Below are 8,950 nucleotides of genomic sequence, written 5' to 3'. Positions count from 1 at the left end.
TAATAAGAGAGAATGATTAACATTAACGAACCCACCAACTGTTGCTTCTATAGTTTAGGTGGATTTCAAACCCAAACCGCCGGGAAGTGATTTTAAAGTCAACTTATTACTTTTGTGTTATTCATCCTTAACGTTTGTGAAATCAATTCAATATTCTACAAATTTTCAATTAACTACTTATTGCATTGTTCTACTTCCATTTGTGATTATTAGACTGGATTTTTTGTAAAAATAAAGAAAATAGTCTCAATTAATATAAAAGGATAAATATTCTATCAACATTCTAGGAAAAAAGTTTATGTTGAGCCTGTTGGTAGCTTTCTATGGTGAGCCAAAATTGGTTAACTATTGCATGAATTTAATACAAGATTATCAGCCAAATTTGTGTTCTTGAGGGGATTTCGTTTTGAACAATAGATGCATTTATTCACCAGATAATATCAAGGTAACTTGTCAATAATCGTAAATAACTTATTGGTATGTATTTTTTTATTGAGATGTGATGCAAAAGGAAAGAAAACAATAATGCAAATGAGAATGTTGGATAGCAAATATAAATCATATTATTTATTGTTGTTGTATTAGTTTCAGGGGGTGGATTAGGCGGCTCACCGGGAGAATCGCGGCATGACTACGAGTCCGGTCCCGTGAACAAAAGGCCGCGCGACGCCTGGGCCACATAGCCACTACATCACTCTCTGCTTCCCAACGTAAGTTCACCTGCACACTGTTTCAATAACACTTTCAAATCTTGTAATATAGGAAAAAGACGTGGATACTGCTGCATATAGATTGTACAGTAAAATTAAATCAACTACTGGAAGAATTTATCCAAATTATCTAAATTATCTTATCTAAATTTGGGAGAGGAATAGCTTAAGGTTACCTTATTTTTTCTCTCCCTATCATTTTTTTGATGTACTAATCGTATGAATCAATGAAGAATCAATCAATCAATTACAAGGTGGAGCGGCACGGTAATATTTTCAAGTTATATACTCTAACAAATCATAATAACACAAATGAAAATTTTCGTTTTTTACAGAAAAGTTTTACTTCTTGAATTTTACTCCAGTAAGGTGATCATTATTTTACACTCATTGTTTAAGTCTCACATTGAAATTCTCACTCACCCGCCGTCACGATGTCACATCTCTGGTGTTATTGCACAATTTTTTTGTGTTATCAGCATTTTTAAGTCCTGTATTGTTGTTGGATGAGTCTCAAAAACCTTTGATTTGAGGTATTCCCATATAAAGAGATCACACGAGCTTAGATCGAGGAGTATATCATTAATACTGATCAAGCGGTTCGCAAAAAGATTTCTCATCAGGTCAATTGATACTCTGGACATATGGCTAGTGACTCCGTCTTGTTGAAAATAAGTGTTCTCATTCACAGGACATCTTTGAAGTTCAGGAATGAGCAAGTTGTTAAGCATATGAACATAGAGAGCTGATTTTAAGTACTGAAACTGCATGGCCGTTCTCATCCTCAAAAGAATATGGACTAATTATTCCAGTATTTCAATTTATTTGAAGTTTTTAACCTTACAGTTGTGTTGTGAGCGATGTTGTGGTACTTTTCCATAATGAAAACACAAATTTAAAATTGTCAACCACTTTTTATTATTATAAACTATTGTAATATTCACAGAACCAGGTTTCGTGGCTTTACCAGCCACTTCCTCCTCTGCCATTTTCTCTTGGGTAGACAGTAGTTGTAAACAAACAGCTGAAGATGTGGCTGGTAAAGCCAAGAAACCTGGTTCTGTATATATTATTTTAATAAAAAGTGGTTGACAATTTTAAATTTGTGTTTTCATTATTTGAAGTTATTTCAGTGCCTAGAATATAATTGTATGACCTTTCATTTTATTAAGAGATTCAGCTTATTAGTTCAGCTAAGTAATAAGTTTTTTATCAATGTTCAAATTTTTTGGAAGTAGCGCAATATTTTACAGTTTCTAGTGCTTATTATTGAGTGCGATTTCGTTATTCATTAATTATTTAATTCGGTTTTTAATCTATTCAAAATGTTATTTTTGTATGTGTTTTTACACTGAAAATTGGACAAGTGAATGAAAAATCGCCTAACCTACTTTTTGGACTGTGTCATCACTTGAATTTGGAAAAAAGAACTCAAGGATTGCCTGAGTATTTTATCCACATCAGTGTCGTTTGTTACATGAATAAATAAATAAATTATTGGTATGCACTTAATCTCTAGGTATTCAAAGCGGAATGATTAAATATTGAATAGTTATATTTGTGCAAATGATCTATTATAGGTAAAGTAGTACTACAATTTTGTAACAGGTTGTATGTAACATGTTGTAACAGATTCTTGTGTGGTTTACCGGGTTGTAACAGTTGTTTGTTGTGTTGTTGTTTGCAGGGAGAGGCAGAGAGCAATAGAGGCCAGTAGCTCATGGGGTCGTCGTGGTTTTGGGGCGATCGGAGCCGCAACACACCCTCCTATCACCCCTAATCGAATCCACTCACTGTCTGTGCCATATCAGTGCATTGTGTATGAACATTGTCCACACGTGTCCACACGTGTCCACACGTGTCCACACTGTGCAGTCATATCTCGAATAGCAGCCATATCAAGCCTCACCGACGCTAATCACTGGCTCACTGGCTCCAGTCGATTTCAGCATCCACGCCATGCTGCAAAACCCAACATCTTCTCAGATAACATTTGTATAGTTTTAGATGGATGTTATACATGTAAAAACAAGTTAGCTGTAACAAATTTTAGCGGTACAATAAGTGAAGTGCCCCCCGTTCCCTCACTCCCTACAAAGTAGGAGGCTGAAGCTGCCTTCGCCGCCCTGTCTCCGCCCAGTGTGTCATCAGCCACATTACCACCCACCAACAACCACATCATTTACATATACATTACATTCAAACACTCAGCATTTTTATAAGACAAAGAGTATTTTGTATACGTATATATATCTATTTTAAAATAGTTTTTAAATGATTATCGGTTGAACGCTGCAACTAACAAGTTTATGGAGACTTTTTAACATCGGATTATTATTCATGTACAATATTCAGATAATATCGAGTCTATTTTTATAAAAATTTAACAGTGGTGTGAAGTGGCGAGGCGAGGGGCAAGAGGTGGGGCAGCAGCTTCATCCCATGTGATCATGTTTTCAGTTGTGCCTGACGTCCCTATTAGTTTGTCCGAGCCGTAGCATATTGTAAATAGTCGATGTAATAGACGTGTCATGTCAGATGTGTTGCTTGCAAATCCTCGTGTCTTGTAGCCTTATTCAGTGCCTCGTCCTTCTAAGGCTTTGACATTTTGACGCAAATTCATTTTGCAAACACACAAACACATCTCGCCTAATTTCACAATTGAAATTCGGAAGCTGATGTTATTATATTTTTGTTGCCTTCTGTTATATTGACGTAAGTGCCGAACAATATTATTGGTACCGTACCAAAGCTGTTTCAACCAAAACTAGGGATTGTGCTGTAACAGATTGTTTGTTGTTGGTCAAGGGTTTGAATTAGTTCAATTCCTGCCATACTACTGAGTCATATCTTACATAATTGTTTAGTGAGATAAAAATCAAAATATGCGAATTATTTAGGAACGAATTATCCAGTAGGTGTAAGGTTCATCGTAGGATGATTAGACACAGCATTTAGTCTTGTTATAAACGTACTGATGTTATTAATTTCCCTTGAGACACCATGAATAAAGTGTGTATATTTAAAGTTTTTTGATAGAGTTCATGTGTGTCTATTATGTGACTCAAATTTAAAAAGTAATGAACTAACTACGATAAATAATTTTATCTGAAGTATAACGAAATTGCATGGAATATGAGTCCATAGACCATATCGCCAGTGGTTGTTAGAATGTCAATGCCTTATAAAACTCTTTCTCTCACTCACTATCTGTGCCTTCTCCCTCACGCAGTGATCAACAATCATCATCATCATCGTCATCAACCTGCCGGTTCAGTGATAAGTGTGTTTTGTAATTTCCCAGTGTGTAGTGTTATTCCGAGCACAAACTTTGTTTTGTCTTCCAAAGCCAGAATTGTTTCTTCCCACATTGATTAGCACAGTGCATTTTAATTTTTCACACGTTATTCACATACTCATCATAGAAATTATAAACTGATAATTTTCAAACAAGTACCCATTTTATCATTAAATTAATGCGTGGGTCAAAAATACTATTGGAAATTCCATGAGTACAGGATTGGAATTGAACTCATTGATATTTAGGAGTTTTGTCTTAAATTCAGAGATTTCGTCTTTCAACTCCTTTCGAGAACTCCAACCTCATCTGAATAACTCAAAAGGTTTCAGATTAAAAAATTATCAAAGTAGAACTTTGAATTTTCTTACTTACAGTATTATTGCCTTATTAAAATTTTAAATATAACTTTTCCATTGATGGAACAATATAAATTATTGGGGCACCGAGCTTCGCTCCGGAGTACAGAAGCATAGAAGCATAAAAGCATATGTTATATTTATTTATTGATAAGCATAACACAGTTCTTTAAAAATGATTGGAGAAGGACCAACAGGCTTTCTTCCCCGAATTTTGATGTATACACTGTAAATACGGTAGTCCAAAAAGTAGGTTATGTTCCATACACTTTTGAATTCCATTTTTCAGTCCAAACATTCGAAAACAGAAAAGTTCAAATTTAAATTTAAACTAAACTTAATAACAATAACTTGGACACAAACAAAATTTAATAACAAAATAACACTCACTAATCAAAACTGTAAAATAATGATGGATTTTTAAATTTTTGATATAGTTAGGTAGCCTAATTTAATTTAAATAAAAAAATAATTGATCTTGAATAAAATCTTATAATTTCCAGAATATACTTCTCGTGCTGGTTGATTGCAATAGTTCAACAGCTGAACATAATTCTGTCTCACTCCCACACAGGCACTCGCATCTTTCGTTATCGACAGACGACGAAATTATCAGCTGTTTTTCCAAGGATGAATAATTATTATCCTTTTCATGTCCTTAAGCGAGTTTTCCCATGGATGAGACCTAGTGCAATCGAGTTTTTATATCATAAACCTACTATGTTCCAAATTTGGTGAAAATCTTTAGAACCGTTATCGAGATCCGTTGGACATAAATACTGAAATAAAAAACCAAATATATAAATACATACAGAAATTTCTCGCTTAATATAATAGGATAGGATTACAAGTCCTAAAAGAAATGAATGATAAAAAACTTCCTAATAAATAATAATAATTCATTTTCCAAAATATATAACACACACAGTAATACACAAAATGAAATTTATATAAGAAAAATAATACAGAAAATTATTTATATAATAAATGATTACAGATAAATAATACAGAAAAAGTAAAGTAATAATATATAAATAAAATATAGTAAAAATAAGATAAAAAAAATAAAAATAAAGTAATAATACAGAAAAAATTAAGATACAGAAAAATAATAAACTTCACAGCACATTACCTAGTTGCCCTGAGGTTAGAAGCCTGCTTTGGGTCAACCATCAAAACCCATAACCATTTTAAATAAAAACAGAGATGGCTTTCTAGTCACTGTACTCCGCAGTAACAAAGACATTACAAAGTTTATATTATATAAGCATGATAAAAAACTTTATCCTTCTACTAATGGGTACTCTGTTTGAAATATCAGGTATTGCTTGCATTGTGTGCCCTTTTCCGAATTTCACATTGTCATGTCTTTTTTGTAATATTGCTAATTTTTCAATGTGTACCTTCTAAACAGTGATCTTTAAAAATGATTGAATGCGTTCTATCGAAAAGATGAAAATAATGATGGCCGCCAACTGCTTACAGAGGAACTATTAACTATTAATTCAAATCTCCATCTGAGGATGAAGTGAATTATTTTTTGAAAAAATTACCAGTTGATCAACGTCCAATTTAGTCATGCCGTTCTAAGACAGAGATCAAACTCTGACGACCAAACAAATTTCAAATTAATCTTTTCTAGTCGAAAAAAATATTTCTTCCATCATCAAAATGATGGGAGTAAATTGGAATATTTTCAGAAACAGTTTCTAAAACTTATATATTCAGATAATATATTACATATAATTTAGTACGTATGTATAAATAAATTGAAAGATTTTTATAAAGTAATTGATAATTTTGAAAACGTATTAAATTGAAGGTATAGTTTAGTATGTCACATGCTTTAAGAATTGCCTTAAACGTATTGTTAAAAAAGAGAAATGAACAGAAGAAACGTAAAAATTAATATAGAATTTAAAATTTAGAGATTGCTCAAATGGTATCACATGTGTTTTCCTCACCACAATTGTAAAGTACTTAACGTTTGTCAAATGGTAGCTGACGCTGATAGTGCAGTGCATAGAGCAGAAGCTATCATGACCAGCTCTCACAAAGTGAGGGAGACACCATACGCCATACATCATAGACCATAAACCATAAATCGCCGATTTGTCTGTATGCTCTTTCATCCGTTGTTCTGTTTACCTGCAAATGTTGATCCAGTTGAAATTCTCGTACACGTAATTGATGTCTTGAATGTATTTTTGCAAGCAGCTGTGTTCCTGGAAGGTTATGAATGGTGCTATAATGTTAGATGAATGTTGTTATAAAGTAGCTAAGTTGAATTGAAAATGAGAGAATGTTCTACCGATGTTAACAATGTTGATTGTTTCTATGTTGTAATGATAGTAATACATCGCTGTTATGACAAAAGTGTAATAAATGTTTTGTAATAGATCGGTGATATCGATGTTGTGTGCAACTGTGATGTCGTATATAATGACGCACGAATATCTATATTTATATGTACTGTGTAACCAACCGATGATCATGAATATAAATGGATATATATGTACATTTATTGAATTTCATACAGGGTCTCGTTGAATAAACAACATTTAAATAGTCTTGGATTATAATATTTCAACCGTTTAGCCTTACTTTCACTGTAATTGACTGAAAGAGCTTTTTCCTCTACACGTTGATTAAAGAAAGCTATCAAGCTCAGAATGGGATCGCTCAATCAAACCTATAAACCATAGAACAAATCAAATAGAGTTGAACCGATTCAAGTTACTGGTCAACGTTTCACCACTGCATTTGGTTCACACTCTACAGTGTTTTTGTTATTGAAAGTGATATACTTGCATGCTTTATCACGTGATTAGATGTTGATGTCATTTATTTCCCAAAACTTGTCTGACTCACTTATGTGCCCCTCACATTGTACCAAGTGGCACAATTGTCAGTGTTGGAAACATTTGTAACTGCATGATTTCGTCTATTTTTGTACCTAATTTCTTTAATTTTGTACAGAGAGTTTTCTTTATCGAGTATAATCAACACGTAGAAACATTTTTGTATTGAGAGATTGATTTGTTTGTTTAACGAGTTGTGTTTGATGTATTATTTAATGAAAAAATGTGCCATCTGTATTTATTGAGTGTCATTCATCCTCTGTTTTCGTAGCCATGTGGCTATCACTTGGGTTCTCTTGATTGTAAGAGAATTAAAAGTGGAGATTCAACAATTTAAGTATTATTCTCAAGTATATTATTTGTATTTGTTAATAACTACCGTACCAAAAATTTGTATCTGATGTACTGGCATTTCATATTGCATACTCTAATAATTTTAATGTTATTTTAAAATCAGAACTTATCAGAACTCTGATTTTTGTTAATGAACGTTCATATTTTATCTATTGATGTTTGAATTTATTTCTGTGCAATCTGAACATTTTAACCAATAGTTTATATTTTTATTAGAATTTACTGAATAAAGTTTTATCCCCTACAGTAGCAAAAAATCAAATGCTTTTATAAATAAGTATTGAGAAAATTCATTTTTAGTTGTTTTATACAGGATTATCGAAAGAATTATTTATACTTTCTGTTATTGATTATGTAGGTAATTATTGTGATGCCTCATTTTCGATTTATATTGACCTCCCGATTCTAGTATCAGTTGGAGTTGAGTGTTTTCAAAGTCAAGTTATGAGTTTTCGTAGGCTATATTTTATGCTTTGAGATTAACAGACTTTAATTTTTGTGTCATATCCAATTTGTAGCCTTATATTATTATTGTTGAATTTTACCTTTATTAGTCATCTCAGAACTGTGAACTCAGTTGCTAATGAATGATAACTGTTTATTCAAATATTAATTATAAATATATATGTATATTGTCAACAAACAAAAGAATAGATGTATATAGATAATGATGGAATATATTATACGTATAATAATTGTAATATTGATTTGTTGCATGGATGACATTCTCTGTTAGTATGAACACAGAGTTCTGTCATGGCTGAAAGTGCAATACAGTCTTAGAAGAAAATCTGTTGAATACATTCTTTTAGATGGTTTAAATACGAAAAAATTTAGACAATTATTTGTTACATATGTTTGAAAGGATAAATTTAAGGAATTTAATAAAATTAAGTTATAACAACTTTTGTGTCATTCTTTTACTATTCAATATTTTCCTTCACATAAAATTTATTAGAAAAACTATAATGATGTTAGGCTTCTATTTGAATAGTTCACTCGCAAAAAAATAGAATCGACAATATTATTCTCAACTGGTACGGTAATCAATTCTCTAAAACAGCATTTAAAGCGGTACTTCATTAGACAAGAACTTTTCTATTCTTAATCAATATCGTATTTGTTGATCACAACACAGTAAAGTATTGCAGACTGGAAAAATGGTGACGGCACGTTACTAACGGTCAGTGCTTTCCGTTACATAACTTTCGATAAATTTTTAAATGGATGTTGGTGGAATGTGACGTAATGAATAGTATTGGTCGCTATAGTGAGGTCCATGTTATAATGGCAGTGGAGAAAGATAGGAGAAAAACGTTGCCGATCCTCTGTCTTGTCAATGCCTTCTATCGGTAACTTATACTAGAG

The 8,950-nt window shown here is 32.3% G+C and overlaps 1 protein-coding gene and 1 long non-coding RNA gene across 2 annotated transcripts in view; one reads left to right on the top strand and one right to left on the bottom strand.

Moving 5' to 3' along the window:
- LOC111059388 (membralin) overlaps positions 1 to 8,950 on the bottom strand; it is a 176,951-nt gene that overhangs the window by 112,056 nt on the left and 55,945 nt on the right. The window lies entirely within an intron of this gene.
- Positions 562 to 8,486, top strand: LOC120349999. The gene is made up of 2 exons (XR_005570569.1): positions 562 to 710; positions 2,398 to 8,486. It is a non-coding gene; the product is annotated as an uncharacterized LOC120349999 (long non-coding RNA).

The sequence above is a fragment of the Nilaparvata lugens genome, chromosome 2 (genome assembly GCF_014356525.2).
Source record: "Nilaparvata lugens isolate BPH chromosome 2, ASM1435652v1, whole genome shotgun sequence".
Classification (NCBI taxonomy): Eukaryota; Metazoa; Arthropoda; class Insecta; order Hemiptera; family Delphacidae; genus Nilaparvata; species Nilaparvata lugens.
The sequence above is the reverse complement of the archived record's forward strand: the minus strand, read 5'-3'. Positions and strand labels throughout refer to the sequence as shown.